Consider the following 23,234-nt stretch of genomic DNA (forward strand, 5'->3'; position numbering starts at 1 on the left):
TTCCAGAGGGAGCCACAGGTAGCAAGATGGAGGGATCATTACACTGGTGATTCCTAAATATGGTGGATTTTTTAAAATTTTCAATAGGTTTTTGGGAAGCAGGTGGTGTTTGGTTACATGAATAAGTTCGTTAGTTGTGATTTCTGAGATGTTGGTGCACCCATCACCTGAGCAGTGTACCCTGTCCCCATTGTGTAGCCTTTTATCCCTCACTCTCCTCCCACTCTTTCCCCCAACTCCCCAAAGTCCACTGTGTCATTCTGATGCCTTTGTACGCTCATAGCTTAGCTCCCACTTATGAGTGAGAACATACGATGTTTGGTTTTCCATTCCTGAGTTGCTTCACTTAGAAAAATGGTCTCCAATTCCATCCAGGTTGCTGCAAATGCCAATATTTCGTTCATTTTTTTTTTTTTTTTTTTTTTTGAGACGAGGTCTTGCTCTGTCACCCAGACTGGAATGCAGTGGTGCTATCTCGGCTCACTGCAACCTCTGCCTCTCAGGTTCAAGTAATTATCCTGCTTCAGCCTCCCGAGTAGCTGGGACTACAGGCGAGTGCCACCACACTCAGCTAATTTTTTGTATTTTTAGTAGAGATGGGGTTTCACCATGTTAGCCAGGATGGTCTCCATCTTCTGACCTCATGATCCACCTGCCTCGGCCTCCCGAAATGCTGAGATTGCAGGCATGAGCCACCAAGCCCGGCCTATTTCATTCCTTTTTATGGCTGAGTAGTATTCCATGGTGTGTGTATATATATATATATATATATATACTACATTTTCTTTATCCACTTGTTAATTGCTGGGCATTTAGGCTGGTTCCATATTTTTGCAATTGCGAATCATGCTGCTATAAACATGCATGTACAAGTATCTTTTTCGAATAATAACTTCTTTTCCTCTGGGTAGATACCCAGGAGTGGGATTGCTGGACCAAATGGTAGATCTACTTTTAGTTTTTTAAGGAATTTCCATGCTGTTTTCCATAGTAGTTGTACTAGTTTACATTCCCATAAGGTGGAATCTTGAGAGGAGGTGATGGGTCAGTGATGGCGGCTTCTGTACTTCCCTCAGGGAATGGGGGAGCCACTAATGTAACCTTCACAGGCTGTTGCCCTCAGCCAGTGAGCTGGAGAGGGCAGATGAGGCAGGAGAGGAACCAGGCAGTCGTGGAGTGAGACACCCTCCTCCAGAACACCTCTCCAGATTAAAGCCTCCCAAGACGTGTCCACCATCCCCACATTCCACCACCCAGCCTTGCCTCATTTGTTCTTCTTGGAGGGCAGGGGCAATTTTATGTGGCCAAATATGTGCAACATAACACTCACCATTTTAACCTTTTTTTTTTTTTTTTTTTTTTTTTTGAGATGGAGTTTCACTCTTGTTGCCCAGGCTGGAGTACAATGGTGCAATCTCGGCTCACTGCAACCTCCACCTCCCAGGTTCGAGTGATTCCCCTGCCTCAGCCTCCTGAGTAGCTGGGATTACATGCACCTGCCACCATGCCTAATTTTTGTAATTTTGGCAGAGGCGGGGTTTCACCATGTTGGCCAGGCTGGTCTTGAACTCCTGACTTCAGGTTATCCGCCTGCCTCAGCCTCCCAAAGTTCTGGGATTACAGGAGTGAGCCACTGTGCCTGGCCCTCACAGTGAGGTACAGCTTGCTGGCCTTATGTGCACACACACTGTTATGTAGCCATCACCACTTTCCATCTCCAGAACTTTTGCATCTTCCCCAATATTCATATGTAACCAGTAAGTAGTAACTCCCCTTTGCAGCTAACCCCAATCTACTTTCTGTCTTTGTGAATTTGCCTATTTTAGGCACCTCGTATCAGTGAAATCAAATAGTATTCTCCTTTTGTGTCTGGCTTCATTCACTTGGCATAATGTCTTCAAGGAGCAGCCATGTTGTATCATGTGTGAGAATTCCAACACGTTGCTCCCCACCTTTTTTTTTTTTAACAAAGTCTTGCTTTGTCACTGAGGCTGGAGTGCAGTGATGTGATCATGGCTCACTGCAACCTCTGCCTCCCTGGTAGCTAGATTATAGGCATGAGCCTGTAGGCTCATGCGATCAGGCTCAAGTGATCCTCCCACCTCAGCCTCCCCAGTAGCTAGACTACAGGAATGCGGCACCACACCCAACTAATTTTTTGTAGAATTGGTTTTCACCATGTTGCCCAGGCTGGTCTCAAAGTCCTTGGCTCAAGTGATCCAACTGCCTTGGCCTCCCAAAGTGCTGGGATTCCAGGCATGAACCACCACAACTGGCACGTTTCCCTTTTTAGGAGGGTTTATTCACCCTCTACCACCATGCCCCTATTGACTAAGAACACGAATAATGACAAAAGTTGCCTTGAATTCAGTCCATGCTTTGAAGTTATTATTTTTAAACTACAATAGCATCAACAAGCATCTGAAAATCATAGTTAATGCATGGGTGTTGCGTGTTCACCCTGAAGACTGTGCTGGAGAGTAAGTAGATTCTCAAGTCCCGGCATGAGCCCCTGACCTGCACCCCACTGCCAGGACCTGCAGGCTGGCTTCTCACCACAGCACCTCGTTGGGATCCCCAGGAGACCCATGTAGACACATATCTCTAAGCCCCCACTTCACATCTGGAGGGGTTAGGCTGCGAGGCCCTGGCCAAGGGGTAACCAGAATGAGGACTGACCCTGGACAGCCTTTGAGGTTTTCAAAGCACACCTGTGCTGAATCTATGGCATAATCCCCTCAGCAGGCCTGCAAGGATGGCAGGACAAACACCGTACTGTTCGACATTCAGTGAGTGTCATTGAACAACACACTCATCATTCATGCCACATGCCACTAACCCAGGACCATCAGCCACCAAGCTGAGCCATTTCAGAGGGAATCAGGATAACTAAGAATATCAGAAAGTCATTCTCTCAATGTGTGGGGACAGTAGAGGCCACACTGTATGCCAGGCTGGAATTCGGAGTCCAAGCAAACCTCAAATGCATAGCTGTCCTGGCTGTGAAGGGGTCTCTCTCTCCTCCCCCAGTATCTTCCCTCCCAACCCTGAGAAGTCTGGAACTCCACAAATCAGCTGGCTCTGGAAAGTGAGGGATGGGGAGAGGAGGCAGTGGGTTGCCATGGTGACGGCAGCCAATCAGAGATCCTCTGCTGCTAGGGGAGGAGCAAATTCAATCTGAGTCCCCCTCACCAACTGTGAAGGAGGGTGGGGCTGGAGGAGAGGGTGGGGGAGAAAGAGACAGGACATCACTGCCTGACAACAGAGACCAACATAGGGGAGAAGGGTCATGGGAAGGGCTGCTTTATTTCTAGAATTACCTAGCTTCCATTTGAGTACTAGGCTGTGATACACACACACACACACACACACACACACACACACACACACACACAGAGTACATCTTACAAGTGCCCTGTGAGAAAGGGATTACCCACCCTATTTATAAAAGAAACAGACTCCGCCAGGCGTGGTGGCTCACGCCTGTAATCCCAGCACTTTGGGAGCCCAAGGCAGACAGATCATGAGGTCAGAAGTTCGAGACCACCCTGATCAACATGGAGAAACCCGTTCTCTGCTAAAAATACAAAATAGCCAGGTATGGTGGCACATGCCTGTAATCTCAGCTACTCGGGAGGCTGAGGCAGGAGAATCACTTGAACCCAGGAGACGGAGGTTTCGATGAGCCAAGATCACACCACTACACTCCAGCCTGGGCAAAAAGAGTGAAACTTTGTCCCCCCCAAAAAAAGAAGAGAAAGAAACAGACTCTGATAGGAAAGGTAACTTCAAACAGCCTACCTGTTATGTAGCAAGGCCTAGATTTGAACTCTGGGGGACGGGATGCTGGAGATATTGATTGGCAAGAGAGTTAGTAAGGTAAGCAGAGTGGAGCCCACGGTCCCAAAGACCTCCCTGGGGCTTCCCTGAGATGGCTTAAAGCAATTTATTGATGAAACAAGAGACACAGTGATGGTAAGAAAATGTACCAAACATCAAGTCCATAGGACAAAGAGTAAGGAGAGACCAAAATCAGAAAAGAAATCAGCAAGGTCAAAACTAGGAGGCTCAGAAGGATGGGATGGCGATCAGGGAGCAGGTGGAGGGAAGACGAGGTGGGCGCTGTGTTCCTCACACCACAATATTCAAAGCCCCTGTGAGCCGCACTGAGAAAGGTGGCCTGGCCCTAGCCCTGCCAAGCCAACTTTGGGTCAGACCCTTTGCTTGTGATCAGTCCTCCCAAATGCTGGACTTGAGTCAAAAGGGCATGGGACGCACACACACAGATCAGCAACATCACCTCTGCAGACGTCACCTCTCGCAGCTCAAGTTGTACTACAGCAACATTACTGGGCCGGGGTGTGTGTGGCCACTCCCTGAATCCCCACGCACTGCCTGGCTGCACCATGCGGACCCAATTCCTATATCCTTGCCCAGGAATCCCAGGGCAGCCGCTACTCAGTGACTTGACTCACCATACAATAACTCACACTCACAGCCTCTCGGGCACAAAGGAGGGGGCCCCTGATCTTCTCAGAGGTAGTTCTACCTTAGAACCAGCTGGGAATTCACCCTGGGGACCCTCAGGGAGCCTGAGATCTCTTCCTAACCCTCAGAAAAAGTGGACCTAGTTTCACATGGGAATTCAGAATATCTAATCCATACATGCATATCTGTTCCACTCACACCGATGTGGTTTTTAAAAACTATAGAATGGCTGGGCGCAGTGGTTCATGCCTGTAATTCTAGCACTTTGGGAGAGCAAGACGGGCAGATCACGAGGTCAGGAGATTGAGACCATCCTGGCTAACATGGTGAAACCCCCTCCCTACTAAAAATACAAAAATTAGCCAGATCTGGTGGCACGTGCCTATAACCTCAGCCACTTGGGAGGCTGAGGAAGGAGAATTGCTTGAACCTGGGAGGTGAAGGTTGCAGTAAGCCGAGATGACACCACTGTACTCCAGCCTGGGAAAGAGAGCAAGACTCAGTCTCAAAAAAACAAATAACAAAACAGAACAAAAAAACAGTAGGGTGTGGTGGTTCACACCTGTCATCCCAGCACTTTAGGAGGCCTAGACAGGTGGGTCGTTTCATCCCAGGAGTTCAAAACCAGACTGGGCAACATAGTGAGACCCCATCTCTATCTATTAAAAAAATAAAATAGAACAGTGACAGTACCAAATGCTGGTGAGAATGCACAGAAACTAGATGGGTCATGCATTGCTGGCAGCAACAGAAGATGGTACACCTATTCTGGAAAGTCACTTGGCGGTTTCTTAACTAAACATATACTTGCCAGATCACCAAGCGACTGCACTCCTGAACATGATTCCAAGAGAAATGGAAAGATATTCACACAAAAATCTGTACATAAATATTCATCACAGTTTTATTCATAAACACCCAAACCGGAAACGATCAACATGTCCCTCAATAGGTGAATGGATAAACAAACTGTGGTTCATCTGTACCATGGAATACTAATTTGGTAATAAAAAGACATGAACCATTGCTACACAAAAGGAAAAGATTATAGAGGTAGAGAACAGACTGGTAGCTGCCAGGAGCTAGGAGTGGTGGAATGAAGGAAGGGTGACTAAAAGGGGCAGCAAAAATAAAATGTTTGTGGGATGGAGCAGTTGTGCATCTTGATTGTGGTGGTAGGTACACCAGTCTACACATGGGATAAAATGACATAAAACTACAGGCACACATTGCACCCATTCCCTGGTTTGATGCTGTACTACACTTACGTAACGTGTAACCACAGGAGGAACTGATAAAGGGTACGTGGGACCTCTCCCTACTATCTTTGCAACTTCTTCTGAATCTGTAATTATTTCAAAATAAACAGTTACCAGAAAAGAAAAGGGGAGTTGGCCGGGCGCGGTGGCTCACGCCTGTAATCCCAGCACTTTGGGAGGCCGAGACAGGTGGATCACGAGGTCAAGAGATCGAGATCATCCTGGTCAACATGGTGAAACCCTGTCTCTACTAAATATACAAAAAATTAGCTGGTCATGGTGACGCATGCCTGTAATCCCAGCTACTCAGGAGGCTGAGGCAAGAGAATTGCCTGAACCCAGGAGGCGGAGGTTGCGGTGAGCCGAGATCGCGCCATTGCACTCCAGCCTGGGTAACAAGAGCGAAACTCCATCTCAAAAAAAAAAGAAAAAAGAAAAGGGGAGTTGGGAATACTTTATGGAACCCAAAACAGAGGGTTCCTCCCAAAAAAGAAGAGTCAGGAAAGCAATCACGAATCAGTTCTTTCTCTCTCCCCCTCATTTGTTCTCTCTTCCTCTCTCCCTTCCTTTCTTTCTCTCTCTCTTTGTCTCTTTTTCTCTCCCTCTTTCTCTCTTGCTCCTTTCTCTCTCCCTCTCTCTTTCTCTCTCTCTCCCTCTCCCTTTCTCTCTCTCTTCCTCTCTCTTGCTCCTTTCTCTCTCTCTCCCTCTCTCTCTTCCTCTCTCTGCTTCTTTCTTTCTCTCCCTTTCTCTCCTTCTTTCTCTCTCCCCCCTTTCTCTCTCCCCCCTCTCTTTCTCTCTCTCCCTCTTTCTCTCTCTCTCCCTCTCTCTCTTCCTCTTTATCTGCATCTCTCTCCTATCTCTGCAAAGCTGCATCATTCATCTTTGCAGACCAACTTCTTTGATGCTCATGCGTGTGGCTGCCTCACAGCCATGGAGAATGCCAGCGCTTTTTGGTGGTGCTAGCATGTGTGCTCTGTGTGTGGTTGGTTTGTGTCGATCTAAAGACCCTATTCTCCAGGCTTGAGGGTTTTTTGGCAGCACAGCATCTATAAAACCCTAACTGGCAGCCCATCGATTTAATTTAGGAAGACTCTGTTTGCTGAAAGCTGTTTTTAGACAGCTTGCGAAGCTGAGCAGCCGAGCTGGGCCCTGCCTGTGGGGCTGCATTTTCTTAGAAGGAAGCCCAAGGGCTGGGCCTGAGTTCTCTGCTTAATGGATTTCGCTTTAGGGTGTGAAGGGCAGTGTTCAATGTAGTTGGTGCACACAGAGAAACGCATTAGCTCTCTCTTAGATTTAATTCAAAACTCTCAGGAAAGCAAAATCCAATAACCCTGGCTGAGCCTGGAGTACATGCCTCTTCCCATGGCATTGGGGTCGCACAGTACAGAGGTAACCGCCTCCAGGAATATGGTCACCTCCTCCTTTCCACACAGAGATGGTGTCCTGATCCCAGGCAATGCCCCTTTCTCCTCCAGATCAGTCCCAGATGGATGGGTCTATAAAGCAAATGACAAAAACCTACCATCATTAGCCCACCTGATATAAAACACTGGGAGAAAGGCTGGCCAGTAGCCATAAAGCTTTCCCACTTAAACACGAAGAAGGAAGGGCCCTCAAGACAGCAGCCCCTGGGCAGGCTACTGGTGTTGAAACCACCTTTCCAAAAATTGTATCAGTGAGAAAATTATAGCAGTGGGAGAGATCTGATCTAGCCAAACCCCATCTTGCCTTTGGCCCTCAGGCTGCTCTTAATTGTTACCGGGCTTAGGACAAGCTAACTTTAGGAGAGATTTAATTTATAGTTTAAATAATAATCAATAAATAGGCTGGTTGCGGTGGCTCACGCCTGTGATCCTAGCACTTTGGGAGGCCGAGACTGGCGGATTGCCTGAGGTCAGGAGTTCTAGACCAGTCTGGGCAACATGGTGAAATCCCTTCTCTACTAAAGTACAAAAACAAACAAAAAAAACAGCCAGGTGTGGTGGTGGGCACCTGTAAGTCCAGCTGTTCAGGAGCCTGAGGCACAAGAATTGCTGGAACCCAGGAGGCAGAGGTTGCAGTGAGCCGAGATCGTGCCACTGCACTCCAGCCTGGGCAACAAATCGAAAGTCTGTTTCAAAAACAAAAAAAATCAATCAATAATAAATAATCATAGCCCTTCCCCAAAACTTAACTGCCTTTGTAAAGCTAATGAGAGATCACCAGGCTAGGAAGAGGAGAGGAGGCTGAATTCTGCTAAGGCGCAGACATAATCGACTGCCAGCCATTATTTCAGAGGTCACACAATATGCAACGTCCCCAGTCACTCCTGCAAATAACATCACTTTTGGAGAACTGTTTGAGATATCTAAGACTGGCCGTTTGAGGTATCTCTCCAGGTTTTTTGCACGTTTGATGACCAGTGGTTCCACCTGGGCCCTCCTACTGCTCCTGTGTCTGCACCCAGAAGCAACTCAGAGTGCAGGAGGCCCATTTCCCACGCCCCATGATTGTACCCCAACCAATCAGCAGCAAGCACCCATTGCCTAGCCCTCTCCACCCCTTCCTTCAAACTGTCTTTGATAAACCCTAGCCTGGCCAGGCACGGTGGCTCACGCCTATAATTCCAGCACTTTGGGAGGCCGAGGCGGGCAGTTCACCTGAGGTCAGGAGTTCAAGACCAGCCTGACCAAAATGGTGAAACCCCATTTCTAAAAATACAAAAAGTGATTCAGGCTTGGTGGTGCATGCCTGTAATCCCAGCTACTCGGGAGGCTGAGGCAGGAGAATCGCTTGAACTGGGAGGCAGAGGTTGCGGTTAGCCGAGATCAAGCCATTGCACTCCAGCCTGGGCAAACAAGAGCCTTCTCAAAGTCTCAAAAAAAGAGAAAAAAAAAAAAAGAAAAAAAAACAGCCTCTAAATGATCAGGAAGATTGATGTGAGTGGTAACTCTATCTCCACCATGGCGTGGCAGGACTCATGTCAATTCAACTCCATGGAGTCCAGGAACTGGTTCTGTTTGTGCATTGGGCAGGAAGGTCAGGCTGTTACAGTGTAAAGTATGAACTGCCACCCACAGGACACGTGACGTAGCTTGTGGCCGGCCCCTGCATGGTGATTCCAGCTGTCACCTGAGTGAGTTCCTTGGTGAGCCAGTAGAGCACTTTAGGCTCTGTCCACAGGGATATTGACCTTGTCCAGGGTCCTCCAGGCCCACCTCGGAAGGACCCTGAGAAGAAACTGGTTGTGGTCATGTGATGCCTTCTGAAGGCAGCTGGCAGCCTCCGGGCTGAGCCTGCAGCTTGCCTGAGGGATAAAGACACCCTGTGTTTGATTGGTTTGTGTCGATCTAAAGACCTTGTTCTCCAGGCTTGAGGTTTTTTTTGGCAGCACAGCACCTATAAAACCTTAACTGGCAGCCCGTCGATTTAATTTAGGGAGATTCTGTTTGCTGAAAGCTGTTTCTAGACAGCTTGTGAAGCTGCACAGCAGAGCTGGGCCCTGCCTGTGGGGCTGCAGTTTCTTAGAAGAAAGCCCGAGGGCTGGGTTCTCTGCTTAATGGATTTTGCCTTAGGGTGTGAAGCAAAGTTGAGAAAGTCACCTTTCACCTTGTTAGCTTGTAGATCATCCCAAACCTGGCCCGGAAGGGTGCTTCACAGTGGGAGGCACCCCCACCTTGTTCAGCAAGAGGGTGCAGAAGAATGGACTGGAAGAAGCTTAGAAGAATGGACTAGAAGAAGTTTGGAAGAATCAGGGTTTCCCAGCTCCTCTGGCCTTTCCTGAATGTCCTTATTCCAACTGCCAGAACCTCACTGTTTCATAATTGGTGCACCAAATTTAGTTCTGCATGTAGGTTGCTGCAGAGTGTAAGTGCTGCAGCTCTGTGAGTCCTGTGATTAACTTCGAGAATTGACTCCAAGTGGTCTCAGATCCTATACTATGAGCAGAAATGACTTCAGGAGCAGGGTTGCATAATCGACCTCATTTGCTTGTTTTCCCCATCCACTTTAAGCCTGACAGCCGCGGACTTAACCCATGCCCATTACTGAAATCCCAGAGAGTCACCAGCATGGCCTGACATCCTTCAATGTGGCTTTACAATCCCCTTAAGCCTCAGTCTCAGTAGAAAATCTGTCCAAGTTCCAAAAACCAGCAACACCGATTTCACCAGCTTTTTCCATCTGTACTTCACTCACAGCCAGCCAGCTTCCCCCAGCCCAGAAGATGGGATCTTATTGTCTCCACGCCCTTAGACGGGTCAGTTATGTGGTTGTGGGCGTTTCATTTCCTAGTGCCAGGTTGCATCTTATTCAGAGTTCATTTGGCTGCAAATTAACAGGCATCTACTCCAAATTACCATAAGCAAAAACAGGAAATTCATTCACGTTTAGAAAGATATCACAAAGAAACCAACACAAAAAGAACAGCTGGCTGGAACCAGGAATCAATAGCAGCAGCAGCACCTGGGAAGTCTCTCTCTCTCTCTCTCTCTCTCTCTCTCTGACTCCCTCTTTCTCTCTTTTTCTGTTAGATATAATGAACTATATCTAGTTTCTCTTCAAAGAATCAGTATGTCATTATGTTCAGCTCTCTTATTCTTTAATTCTCTATTTTAAAGTTGTACTTCCTTGTAGTTTCAGTAAACAACCTTTTCCACCAGTTTTAATCAGTAGTTCACATCTGTTTCCCCCAGTCCCCTACACCGTCCTGACTCATCCGGGTCACCTGCTCTGGTCACCTACTTTGACCTCTGCTTACTTGTTCTGACCTGCTCATAATCGTCCTTCCCGACAAACTACCCACCCCAATACTCCCGCTCATATCCCTGCTCCCTTTAAAATAGCCAATCTATGCCAGGTGCAGTGGCTCACACCCGTAATCCCAGCACTTTGGGAGGCCGAGGCAGGTGGATCACGAGGTCAAGAGATCGAGACCATCCCAGTCAACATGATGAAACCCCATCTCTACTAAAAATACAAAAAAATTAGCTGGGCACGGTGGCATGTGCCTGTAATCCCAGCTACTCAGGAGGCTGAGGCAGGAGAATTGCCTGAACCCAGGAGGTAGAGGTTGCGGTGAGCCGAGATCACGCCATTGCATTCCAGCCTGGGTAACAAGAGCGAAACTCCGTCTCAAAAAAAAAAAAATAAAATAAAATAGCCAATCTGAATTAGACTAGACTGTGTGGTCTAACCCTAGCCAATAGGAGAATGACACAGCAGTAGGGGTGACCTACGTTAGGCATAAGTTCCCCTTCCCCTCCTTGTCCAGGCGTGTGCTCACCATTGTTCCATCTGTGAGCCACACCGTTCTATAGAAGTAAATTGTCTTGCTGAGGAAATTTATATTTGAGTGCTACTTCTTTTGCGGTATCGAAAATTCTACTTATAACATCTCTTTCTCCCGCCCCCACCTTATTCTGCATCTGCATCTCCCATCTCCATGACAGACTCCCTCTCTGCTTCCAAGCAGTGGCCATCCCATGTTTCCTGGGATGACAGAGAATCAGACTAGCCCTTGCTCCATCCTGATTTCAGAATGTCCAGGCAACAGAATCCATCTGGCTCACTTTAGGTCAGGTGTGTGAGTCTTCACCAAGGATTTTGACCAGGGGGTGGACTGCATTGTGCAAATCTGCATGGGGTAGGGGTCCTGTTCTGGGGGAATGGTAATGGAGAGCCCAGCAACCACCCCACATGTGTGCTCCATCAGGGTCAGCAACTAGCAAGCAAAGAGTAATACTGTGCTCACTATAAAAATGTCTGAACATAAGTTCCTTGCCAGTGGTGGAACACTTTAATTGTGTTAGGCAAGCCGGAGATGGGAAAACGATTTATGAGTATCCTGACCTCTAGCACTAGAGCTGCCTCTCCCCACTGCAGAATCCCCAGGAGCTAAACACCCCTGGAGATGTCAGAGCAGGGTGTGAACAAATGAGTCTTTCAACACGGATTGTCAAAAGGGCTAGAGACTGCGAGGGGAGGGTAGGGGCTGCCTCTTTCCCAGCTGTCCAGTTCTGTCTGCTGCATGCTTTTGTGTGCCAGAGGTGCTGGAACCAGGGACCTGGAATCAGCTCTGGAGTCACCCTGCACATTCCCTCCCTGCCGCACTTGGAAGCACAGAGCGATTGATTGATAAGGAAGGGGCCAACTGGCCCCCCTACCCCAGCCCCCTGGAATTTCGATTTAAGGACAGTAGGGACTTGGAAAATCATAAAGTAGATTTTAAAAGGGGGTAGAATAGAAGAAAATGCATATAATCCCTCCGCAGCTGCTAATAAAATGCCACTGTGACTCTCATGCCTTTTCCTTTGTAGTTTAGGGTCAGACTCATTCTGCTCAATGGGTTCAAAACTAGTTTCAGATATAATACACCAAATTCAAGCACAGCAATTTCTTTTCTTTTCTTTTCTTTTTTTTTTTTTTTTTTTTGAGACAGGGTCTCTTGCTCTGTTGCCTAGGCTGGAGTGCAGTGGCAGGATCACAGTCATTGCAGCCTCAACCTCCTGGGCTCAAGCAAGCCCCCTGCCTCGGCCTCCCGAGTAGCTGGGACCACAGGTGCACAACACCATCCCCATCTGATTTTTGTATTTTTTTAAGACACAGCATCCTGCTTAGTTGCCTAGCCTAGTCTTCAACTCCTGGGTTCTTCAATTCCTGGGTTAAAGCAATCCTCCTGCCTTGGTCTCCCAAAATGTTGGGACTACAGGGGTGAGTCACCATGCCTGGCCTTCCTGACTCTTCCTGTTTGACTCAGATAATAGAATATCCTCTTTTTCACGACAGCTTAGTTCAATGATCAATATGTCCCATGGAGACTTCCAACTTTGATGTTACCACTCTGGCCCCCGTCTAGCCTGGGCATGTTTGGGGCTGGGGCCAGCTCCTTTTCTGCCCCTCCTGCCCCATTTGCCAGACTGGGGATACAGGGAATAGGGAGGATAGTGAGGGAAAGAAAGGTCATCCAAGGCTGTGATAGTCATGATGATGACTTTGGTGTTCTCTGGGCCTTACAGGTGTTTAGAGCTTACTTTTCTCCTTATAGTACTTTGGAGAGTCCTTCAAAGAGCCTCCCTCCACCTGCCACCCATTTCTTATTTTTATTTACTTAAATTTTTTTAGAGACAGGGTCTTGCATTGTCACCCAGGCTAGAGTGCAGTGGTGTGATCATCACTCACTGCAGCCTTGAACTCCTGGGCTCAAGTGATCCTCCCACCTCAACCTCCCAAAGTGCTGGGATTACACACAAGCCACATCTGGTACTCAGGGCACTGTCACATACCCTTTGTTCTGACAAAGCTTGCAGACTGTCCCTGAGGCAGCAGCCTCCCTTTCCTCTGCCATCAGAGCTGTCAGCCAAGCGTGAATGCTCCCTGTTGAATTGCTCAGTCAATGGTCGGATGGTGGCCCACTGTGGATAGCAAGTATTCCCAGTAGTTCATTCATGTTGGAGGAAGAGAAAGACATGTCCTTCATTCTCCATGGTTGTGGAAGCTTGGGCTTGGGGTGGAAAGGAATTGGAATGGTGACATTGGGAAGAAGGGTGGGATCACAGCATGCCAACAATACCCATCAAAGAAATCCACCCTCTCTGGGCGCACTGGCTCACACCTGTAATCCCAGCACATTGGGAGGCCGTAGTGGGCAAATCACAAGGTCAGGAGTTTGAGACCAGCCTGGCCAACATGGCAAAACCCCGTCTCTACTAAAAATACAAAAATTAGCTGGGTGTGGTGGCACTTGCCTGTAATCCTAGCTACTCGGGAGGCTGAGGTTAGGAGAATCACTTGAACCCAGTAGGTAGAGGTTGCAGTCAGCCAAGATCGCACCACTGCACTCCAGCCTAGGAGATAGAGTAAGATTCCATTTCCAAAAAAAAAAAAAAGAAAGAAAGAAAGAAAAAGAAAGAAATCTGCCCCATAACCTCAGCTCTGCCTTTGGTTTTCCAATTTCTTATAGGCTGCTGGAGAGAAGTCCACTGAGGTTTGCAAAACAGGCTGTGGGCCCTCCTTGCACTTCCTGCTTTGGGGTCCCACTCTTCACTTTAGACTGTGGGAGTGGTGGGCGCTGTCTTCTTGGAATCTTAGCCTGAAAGAATAAAAACAGCTGCTAGCCACTGATTCTTGCATAGGCCAGGTCTTCTGCTAAGTTCTTGACATAGATTTTCCACAATAAACCGATCTGGTGGGAATGACTATTAGCAGTTTACAGATGACAAAGCCGAGCCTCGGGGAGAGTAACTAAGTTGGCCAAGGTCACGCGGCTACATGGTGGGGGCAAATGATGAACTAGAGTCTTCTGACTGCACGATTCTATGGTGCACTGGGTCCAGGAGTAAATACTTTACGTCGGTTGATATTATGAAAATAAAATCCACGGTTCTGTGCCAGCCTTCAAGGAGTGTACAGTCTAGATAAGGCATACGCTAACCATGCTCCTTCTCCTCTGCTCATCCTGCCTTCCTCCTCACAGGAAGCCTCTGCCTTCCCCACCCCACCCCTCTGCTCCTTTCAGTTCTTGAGCTAAATGTTGTCCCTGCATTTGCACAATATATTTTACTCCCATTAGACTATGAGCTTCTCAGGTTCGAGGACCATGCCCTGTTATCCTCTTATCCTCTGCATGTATCTCAGTGCCTGGCAGAGGCTCAAACAGTGAAATATGGGAATTTCCTAGCTCTTCAAAAGTCCAGAGAAAAGAAAGAAGAAAGACAGTGCATTGTCTCTGCTTGATTCGTTTTTTTCTCTTGGACTGGGAGGAGCATTTCAACAGAAACCCATGTTCAGTGTAGGTATCAGGGATTAATCCAGCAGGGTTATGAGCCCAGAATGTAGGAAACATCCCAGGAAGAAGGAAACAAAGAAGAGTACCCTGGGGGACAAAGCTGTCGATGCCAGCCCGGCCAACGTGGCAAAACCCCGTCTCTACTAAAAATACAAAAATTAGCTGGGTGTGGTAGCAGGTACCTGTAATCCCAGCACCTTGGGAGGCTGAGGCAGGGAGAATCACTTGAACCCAGGAGGTGGAGGTTGCAGTGAGCCGACATCGCGCCACTGCCTGGGCAACAGAGCAAGACTCTGTCTCAAAAAAAAAAAAAAATCCACAGAAGCTAGAGATGGTCATTCCACAGTAACATAGAAGCAAATTTACTACTTTCTGGGCAATGCATTTCCAGTTTTGAACACCTGTCCCCCAGATGAGCTGTTAGAACCCAGACCACTGTAATTGAAGATCCACCTTCATGGACTCTGAGGGAGGTTATACAGGATTCTGTAGAGGAGGCTACAGTGCTGAGGATCTATTTCATTTTGGGTCTCTGTTGATACAGATATTATGAAAATGGACCAGAATCAGAAAAAGACATTGTCAAATTTCTTCCCTGTCATGGTCCATTGACTTTGTTTTTGTGGGTTTATAACTTTACCAACATTGTTATGATGTCTCAGAAAGAGGAGGGAGGCCTGAGTCCAGTCCAGCATCTTGAACAGAAGGGCCTAACATTTATTTTCATCTTTGATATAGGAGTTTTCTTTCTAGGAATTTATCCTAATTGCATAGGAGTCCTAAAATAGAATGTATATCCAAGTGTGGAAGTGTGTCCATTGCAGTATTGCTTATAATAGTGACCTGGGAATTATTTTTCTTTTTGAGACAGAGTCTTGCTTTGTCACCCTGGCTGGAGTGCAGTAGTGCAGTCTCAACTCACTGCAACCTCTACTTCCCAGGTTCATGTGATTCTCCTGCCTCAGCCTCCCGAGGAACTGGGATTACAGGCACGCGCCACCACACCCAGCTAATTTCTGTATTTTTAGTAGAGAAGGGATTTTGCCATCTTGGCCAGGTTGATCTCGAACTCCTGACCTCAAGTGATCCACCTGCCTCAGCCTCCCAAAGTGCTGGGATTACAGGTGTGAGCCACCGTGCCCAGCCCTGTCCTGGGAATTTTAAAAATGAATTATGATATATTCAGCACAAATCATTGGAGCCAGTAACATTCCATAAAGGAAAATGGTACACTTATGGAATGTCTATTTAGTTGAAAAGTTTTGCAGCCACTAAATTCTATACAATTGAAGATATTTAATACCAAAGAAAACTTTTCACAGTAAGTGAATAAAAAGGGCTACAAAAATGTAATGTGATCTAATTTCTGTACAAATCTCATACTTTTTAATTTAAAGATATAAAAAAAGTGCATAAAAATGTTTAATAATATTAACAACTCTGGAGGGTGGAATTCTGGATGATTTTTTATATATATTTCTGAATGAACATGCGTTACTTTATGCATAAATATATGGTATTTATATATGGTGTACATATGGTATATAGTATATATTTTATATATTGGTATGTATATTTAACTATATAAGTATGTATATTTGTAAGTATGTACATTTAGCTATACCTTTATAGTTAAATGTACATAAATTATATATAAATTGTTATATATTATATATGTAAATATATATTTATATAAATTATATGTAAATGCTTAGATGGTAAATATGTAAATATATATTTATATATACACCATAAATAGTATATCTTTACATAGATTTAAGGTGTATATATATGCATCTATGTGCACATATACACACATGTATGTGTGTGTGTATATACACCTATATCTACAAAACCTGCCCCTGTCTGCTCTTACTCAGTTTATTTCCATTTCCACCTTCTTACTCCTCTATCTGGCAAAGCATAACTAAAAAGAGTTGAGGAGGGTTGTTTTTGTTGCCCCTATGGCTTAGGGAGAGTTAATTAACTCCTAATTAACTCATTAGACTGGGAGGAGCAACTGAATTCAGATTGGATGACAGTGACATCATGCCAGTAGCGGGAGCCAATAGCAGCGCCCCTGCCGACGAACTTTCTTAAGCCCCGGATGCCTTAATGAGCCTCCTACACGCTGGGTAGTAGTAGTTGCCGCTCTAAACCGGGCCTACTCAGCCCCGCCAGCGCCCGCCCTGCAGCCCCGGACCTCCTGGGCTGTGCCTGGGCTGTGCCTGGGCTGCGCCAAGCGAGGGCCGCTTCTCACTCTAGTTCCTCCCCTAGCCTCTCTCTTCCAGGGCGTCACCAGTTTCTCTCCGGGGGCCTTCACCGCTCGTTTCTCAGCAGGGTACTGCGTCCTGCTAATGAGTCTAGGCGGAGGCTTTCCTTTGTCCCCATATTTTGCTTTTCATCTCTCTGGGGACCCAGCCCAGGGGTTACGTCCCCTCTCGCTGGTGTTCAGGCTTCCTCATAGCCTCGCAGCCCTTAAAAGAAAACCCAGAACTTAAAGTATAATAATAAAAAAGAAAGAAAGAAAGAAAACCCTGTGTCAAGGGCACCAAGAAGCACCTACTAAGCCAAATCTAATGGACGGGCTGTTTCCATACCGCGATGTCACTCTTATTCTAGAAAACAGAGAAGGAGGAGTTGGGGGCGGGTAGGGGGTCAACAAACGTGTAAAGAGCATCCGAAGATATCCACGGCTAACAATATCTAAAATACATTAGATTTTCAAATTTGGCATCGCACTGACTCTAGTTTTACGTTTGGCTTTAGTCAGATAAGCATTTCCTCATGTCTTCAAATACTCTTGTTTTTTATTTAAGAGGCTTCGCAGCATTCCAGCATATGGAAAAACGTATTGAACTCTTCCCCTACCGTTGGATAGATTGTGTTCAACTATTTTCTATTTTAAATAATTCCATGATAAACAACGATGGATCTTTTGTACATATTTTCTTGTCCCAATATCTGAATATTTCCTTAAGATAAATCTTAGTGAAATTATCATTTTGTTTTCTTCCTAAAAATATTTTGCTTAACATTTTTCTTGTTATTCCAAATTAAATAAAAATCACTTTGTCTAATTTCAAAACCAGACCTCTAGGTATTTTGAGTTATGACTGCTTATTCTAATCAGTTTTTTAGATTTCAGTAAAGTTTTATAATTCTGTTTTAAACTTTAATTCAAGGTAGTTTTATATTTCAGTTGCTATTATGAATGGAGTCTTATTTCCAGTATGTTTTCTTTATGGATATTGCTAATATCAAGAGTGTTCATATTTATAAATTAATGTCATTTGAATTTACTTCACCAAGTCTATTATTATTATGTCAGTTCTCTTGAGTTTCTAGGTAATCATTACACCACCAAACTTTCAGTGTATGTCAAAAGAACTTGCCGTACATACTTGATGGCTTTTTTTTTTTCAGGAAAAAAATATCTCTTTATATCTCCTTTGCCCTTTTCCTTTGAATTCCTGCCTGAAATTATCACCATCCTGTTTTCTTTCTGTTTGGATCTGTTTTGTTAGAAACCAGACTCCTTGGTACTGTGATTCAGTTGGTCATTTAGTTTGAGATATTTTTATCAGCAGCTGATTATAGGGTTTTTTTAATTTGACAATCTTTGTTTTAATAATATTTAGATAATTTGCATCTGCTGGCACAGCAATGATGTCATTTTCTTTTATCCTCTTTATTTTGTTTGTTGTCATTCTTCCTCCATAGACTAGGTTTTTTCCTACTGTATGTTTTCATGTTTTGGAAGAAATGTGTGCTATTTTAAAAGTCTCCTAGTGTTTTAGTGTCCCTGAAGGCACCCTTTCAACATATACTTGTCTCTATCAGAAATACAGAATAAAACAGTATTTTTAAACAGAATTCTGGGCCGGAGGTGGTGGCTCACGCCTGTAATCCTGACTTTGAGAGGCTGAGGCAGGTGGATCATGAGGTCAAGAGTTCAAGACCAGCCTGGACAAGATGGTGAAACCTCATCTCTACTAAAAATACAAAAAAATTAGCCAGGCACGCTGGCGGGCGCCTGTAATCCCAGCTACTTAGGAGGCTGAGACACAGAATTTGCTTGAACCTTGGAGGGAGAGGTTGCGGTGAGCCAAGATTGCACCACTACACTCCAGCCTGGCAACAGAGCTGTTAAGTGTGCTCTGAACGAAGAGACCACTTAAACAGGCTTTGTGTAAGCAACAAGGCTGTTTATTCACTCAGGTGTGAGTGGGCTGAGTCTAAAAAGACAGTCAGCTGAGGGTGGTGGGACAGGAGTGGTTTTATAGGTTGGGGTAGGTAACGGAAAGTTACAGTTTAGAGCAGTTTTTTGCAAGTGGGGGCACGGGAGGGGGGTGCTGTCACAGTGTCTAGTGTCACAAGGTTAACCTATCAGTTGAGGCAGGAACAGTGGTAGAATGTCATAAGGTCAGTTAATCAGGCCACAGGGTCCAGTGTCACAAGGTTGACTTACCAGTTGAGGTAGGAACAATGGTGGCATGTCACAAGGTTGGTTAATCAGGCACTGCAGGAGCTAGCTATTATTCTCCTTTTCGGTTTTTCTGTTACCTTACACTTTCTGGATCCAGGAGGCCATCTGGAGGTGTGTATGTGTAGGTCCCAGGGGTCACCATGGCTTGACTATAGTGTAGTCTATGGTGCAGTCAGTTCAAAGAATCTTGCAAGAGTGAAACTCCACTCTGTCCCAATAATAATAATAATAATAATTCTGTTCTTTTCCATCCCTTTTCCTCCATATGGGGATTGAAGAAACTTTACTTCCCTTGCCTCCAAATTTTCTGGGTTTGGTTACTATAATCTGGAGTTGTATAATAAGATCACTGTTATTAAATTCTATTTAACATTATATATCTCCAAGAACAACTTTTGACATTTGCAACATAACACATATTCAATCAAATTATTCCAAGTGGGGTTCATTGATGGCACATTTTCTGAATTCTTGCATTTTGAAAGTGTCATTTATTTTACCTTTGCACAACTTGTCTGGATATAAAATTCCAGATGATTCATAATCTTGCTTAAAATTCTGTACACATTTTTGCATTATTTGTCTTTTGGCAAACCAGACTGATTTTTATTCCTTGGTTATTGCTAGGTTTTTGTTGCATTGTTTTGCTTTGTTGTCCTGGATGTTGGTAGAATTTGTTTCCTATAATCCAAAGTATTTGCCATGAATTTGTTTGGAATGTGACAAGAACTTCCAATCTTCAGTTCTATCAGTCATTTCAGTTTTAATTTGTTCTTATTTTTCTCCTATAATTTTTGTTAGACTTTAATCCTTCCCTTCCCCGCTCTTCCCCTTTGTCTTCCCTCTCCCCTCCTCTTCTTTTTCCCCTCTCCCTGTCTTCTGGCAATGTTTCTTAAATTTGTCTTCCGCATTGCCTACTCCATTTTTCTCTCTTGGTCACAGCTCTGTTCTGGACAGTCTCTTCCATGAGCTTCAAGTCTGCCGTGATCTTCTCAGTTTCCTTGCAGTTTTGCTCTATCTCATTCGCTCCCTTCTCATACTCAGCCTCCTCTCCTCTTCCTCCCTCTGCTCCTGCTTAAAGAGATGACTCCTTATTAAGAATGCCAAAACTTCCTTCCAGGTGCTGTAGATAGCCTTTTAAGGAGATATTTTCTTCCACAGAATCTTCAGGATAATTCCTCCTCTTTGTTCTGTGGTATTTTGTCATGCCCCCATGTTGTTTTTATTTTATTTACTTGTATTAGAGACACAGTCTCATTCTGTTGCCCAGGCTGGAGTCTAGTGATGTACTTACAGTTCACTGCAGCTTCGAACTCCTGGTCTCAAGAGATCCTTCCACCTCAGCCTCTCGTGTAGCTGGGACTACAGACACACATCACCATACCCAGCTAATTTTTAAAAAAAATTTTTGGAGAGATGGGGGCTCACTTGTTGCCCAGGCTGGTCTGAAATGCCTGGGCTGAAGTGATCCTCCCTCCTTGGCCTCCCAAGGTGTTGGGATTACAGGCGTGAGCCTGCGCCCAGCCTGTTGTTTTTAATTAATAGACTGAACACCAAAGGAGGTGAAATCTAAATCCTAGATTCCCTCAGCTCCACATAAGACCCACACAGGAGATGAGACAGATACAACGTAGAGCGTTTGGGGTGACCCAGCTCCCAGCACCTTCCCAGTGTCTCTCAGCATCAAAGTGGGGTGGCTCTGCTGTCTGGAGGTGAAATCTTCTATGCCTACACCTCTCCTGAAAGTATGAAAATGAGGACTGACAAAAACACCCAACAATAAACTACAAACCCACATGCACACTGGAAAAGGTGCTTCCTATGCCTGCCGCACTGTTCTGTAGGAATTCCACCTCCCAGGATGCACCACGTTGCCACCAGTTCCCCCTCCTGTCTGGCCAATTGCTTCCTGGAGCTTGCAGTCGCTAGGATGGGTACTGTAGGATGAAGGGCAGAAGAAAACAGTATTCCTGGTCACTTCAAAAAGCAGCTGGAGAACAGTAGAGAGTTAGGACACATCAGGAAACTCCCTTAATTAAAATGATGCCCTGAGGCTCAGGAGAATGGCTAGATCTCACAAACTCAATTTTTATTTCTGTGAACCCCGAATATCAGAGACAGGTCTGTTAATTTAAAAAGTTTACTTTGCCACCAAGGTTAAGGACGTGTGCCCGTGACACAGCCTCAAGAGGTCCTGACGACGTGTGCCCAAGGTGGTCGGGGCACGGCTTGGTTTCATACATTTTAGGGAGACATGAGTCATCAATCAATATATGTAAAATGTACACAGGTTCCATCTGGAAAGGCGGGACAACTCAAGCAGGCAGGGGGCTTCCAGGTCACCGGGAGATGAGCGACAAACGATTGCATCCTTCTGAGTTACTGATTAGCCTCTCCAAAGAAGGTAATCAGATATGCATTTATCTCAGTGAGCAGGGGTGATTTTGAATAGAATGGGAGGCAGGTTGGTCCTAAGCAGTTCCCAGCTTGACTTTTCCCTTTGGCTTGATTTATTTCCCTTACACATTCCCCAAATTCACTTTCTCCTTGGCCTTGATTCAAGTGTTTAGGCATTCACTCAACAAATGTCAATCTCAGTAAGCTCCCCTGTCACATGGTGCAGATGCCCCTGGAGCCCCAGAGTGGGCGTCCTCCCTTAATTCCTACAGCTGAGACCAGGCTCTCAGAGAGCAAAAAGGCATGCTGCAAGTAGTAGTCTGGGAGCACAAAACACAGCACCCAGACCACCTCTTTGACCCCAAAGGTCCAACCTCAGTGGTGTCTGATCCTCAGTGTGTAGACAGGGGAGAGGGAGGAAGGGACAAAGCAGCCTTCAATGTGTCTAGCTGGCTGCTGGAACTCAGGTTCCACAGGCTTCAGACTCAGGGGAAATCCTCCCCAATTTCACTTTTTGTTGGTTGTCCGTGTTTTCGTCTTTGCTTCTGTCTTCCCTGGTACTGAAGAAAGCCACACTGGGGGCTGCAGGCTGTATGCCACCCTAAACTGGAGTTGGTGTATTACTTTCCAGCCCCATTTTACCTGAATTCAGAGTCTTCTGGCATCGCTGTTCAATGTATTTATATTGGCGTCTGTCATGCTGCCTTCCTCTGGTTCCACTTCTGCCTCTATTCACTCCATATAAGTCTTTTTTTTTTTTTTTTTTTTTGAGACAGAGTCTCACTCTGTCACCCAGGCTGGAGTGCAGTGGCATGATCGCAGCTCGCTGCAACCTCTGCCTCCCGGGTTCAAGAGATTCTTCTGCCTCAGCCTCCTGAGTCACTGGGATTACAGGTGTGCACCACCATGCCTGGCTAATTTTTTTTTTTTTTTTTTTGTATTTTTAGTAGAGATGGGGTTTCACCATATTGGCTAGACTGGTCTCTAACTCCTCTAACCCACTTCAGCCTCCAAAGTGCTGGTATTACAGGCATGAGCCACCACACCCAGCCCCTCATAAGTCTTCAACCTGAATCCTCAGCGCCCCCTCTCTAAAATGTGCCGGTGCCCCATGACTCCGTATCTCCCATGCAGATCCTGGACTCCAGAGCTCTCTAATGGCCTTCCCTGTGCTTTCCCCACAGCATGTCCCCAAACACAGCACTGACCTCACCATGCCCTAGTGACCAGCACCAGTCATTCAGGCCGGAAGCCCGGCAGCCTCATTTCTCTACCCAGTTCAGTCTATCCACGGTCTGCTTGGTAACCCAACCTCCTCCAGTATTTCAAATTGCCCACTTCTCCCCACACCCCCTGCCTTACCCCCATACCCCCATCTTAGTTCAGGCCCTCATAAACTGAACTGCCTGAATTAGACCAAATTTACTGCTGCAAACCCAGATGTTTTGAGATCTAGGTACAGTAACACCAGGAGACTAGGGTCTGAGGTTCAGCTTTGTCACTGATTAGTCCTGTGACATTGAACAAGCCCCTTGACTTCTTTTTTGAGCCTATCTCACATGGTGCTCCAGTAGTAGGCATTAAAATAGAGCCTACATGAGATGCCTTGTAAGTAACCAAGGGAGGTTTTGCACACCCATAGCCAACTTAAGAGGGGGTGGAGAGTAAAGAGCACCAATATGTGTTGAGTCCTAAGTATATGCCATGCCCTGGTTGGGGCGCTGTTCACACACCACCTCCCTCCATCCTCAGGGCTCCACACTGCTGCCTATCCAGAGAACCCCTGTTCTTTATGTTCCTCCTGGGTCCACACTGTTCCCAGACTGTCTGTTCTCTG

At 45.9% G+C, this 23,234-nt stretch overlaps 1 long non-coding RNA gene across 2 annotated transcripts in view; it reads left to right on the forward strand.

The window, feature by feature from the left end:
- The window catches only part of LOC105705341 (uncharacterized), a 171,264-nt gene that overhangs the window by 118,753 nt on the left and 29,277 nt on the right, over nt 1-23,234 (forward strand). The gene's annotated exons all lie outside the window — the stretch shown is intronic.

This window comes from Aotus nancymaae, unplaced genomic scaffold (assembly GCF_030222135.1).
Source record: "Aotus nancymaae isolate 86718 unplaced genomic scaffold, 86718_ANA_hifiasm-v0.15.2.pri h1tg000079l, whole genome shotgun sequence".
Lineage (NCBI taxonomy): Eukaryota > Metazoa > Chordata > Mammalia > Primates > Aotidae > Aotus > Aotus nancymaae.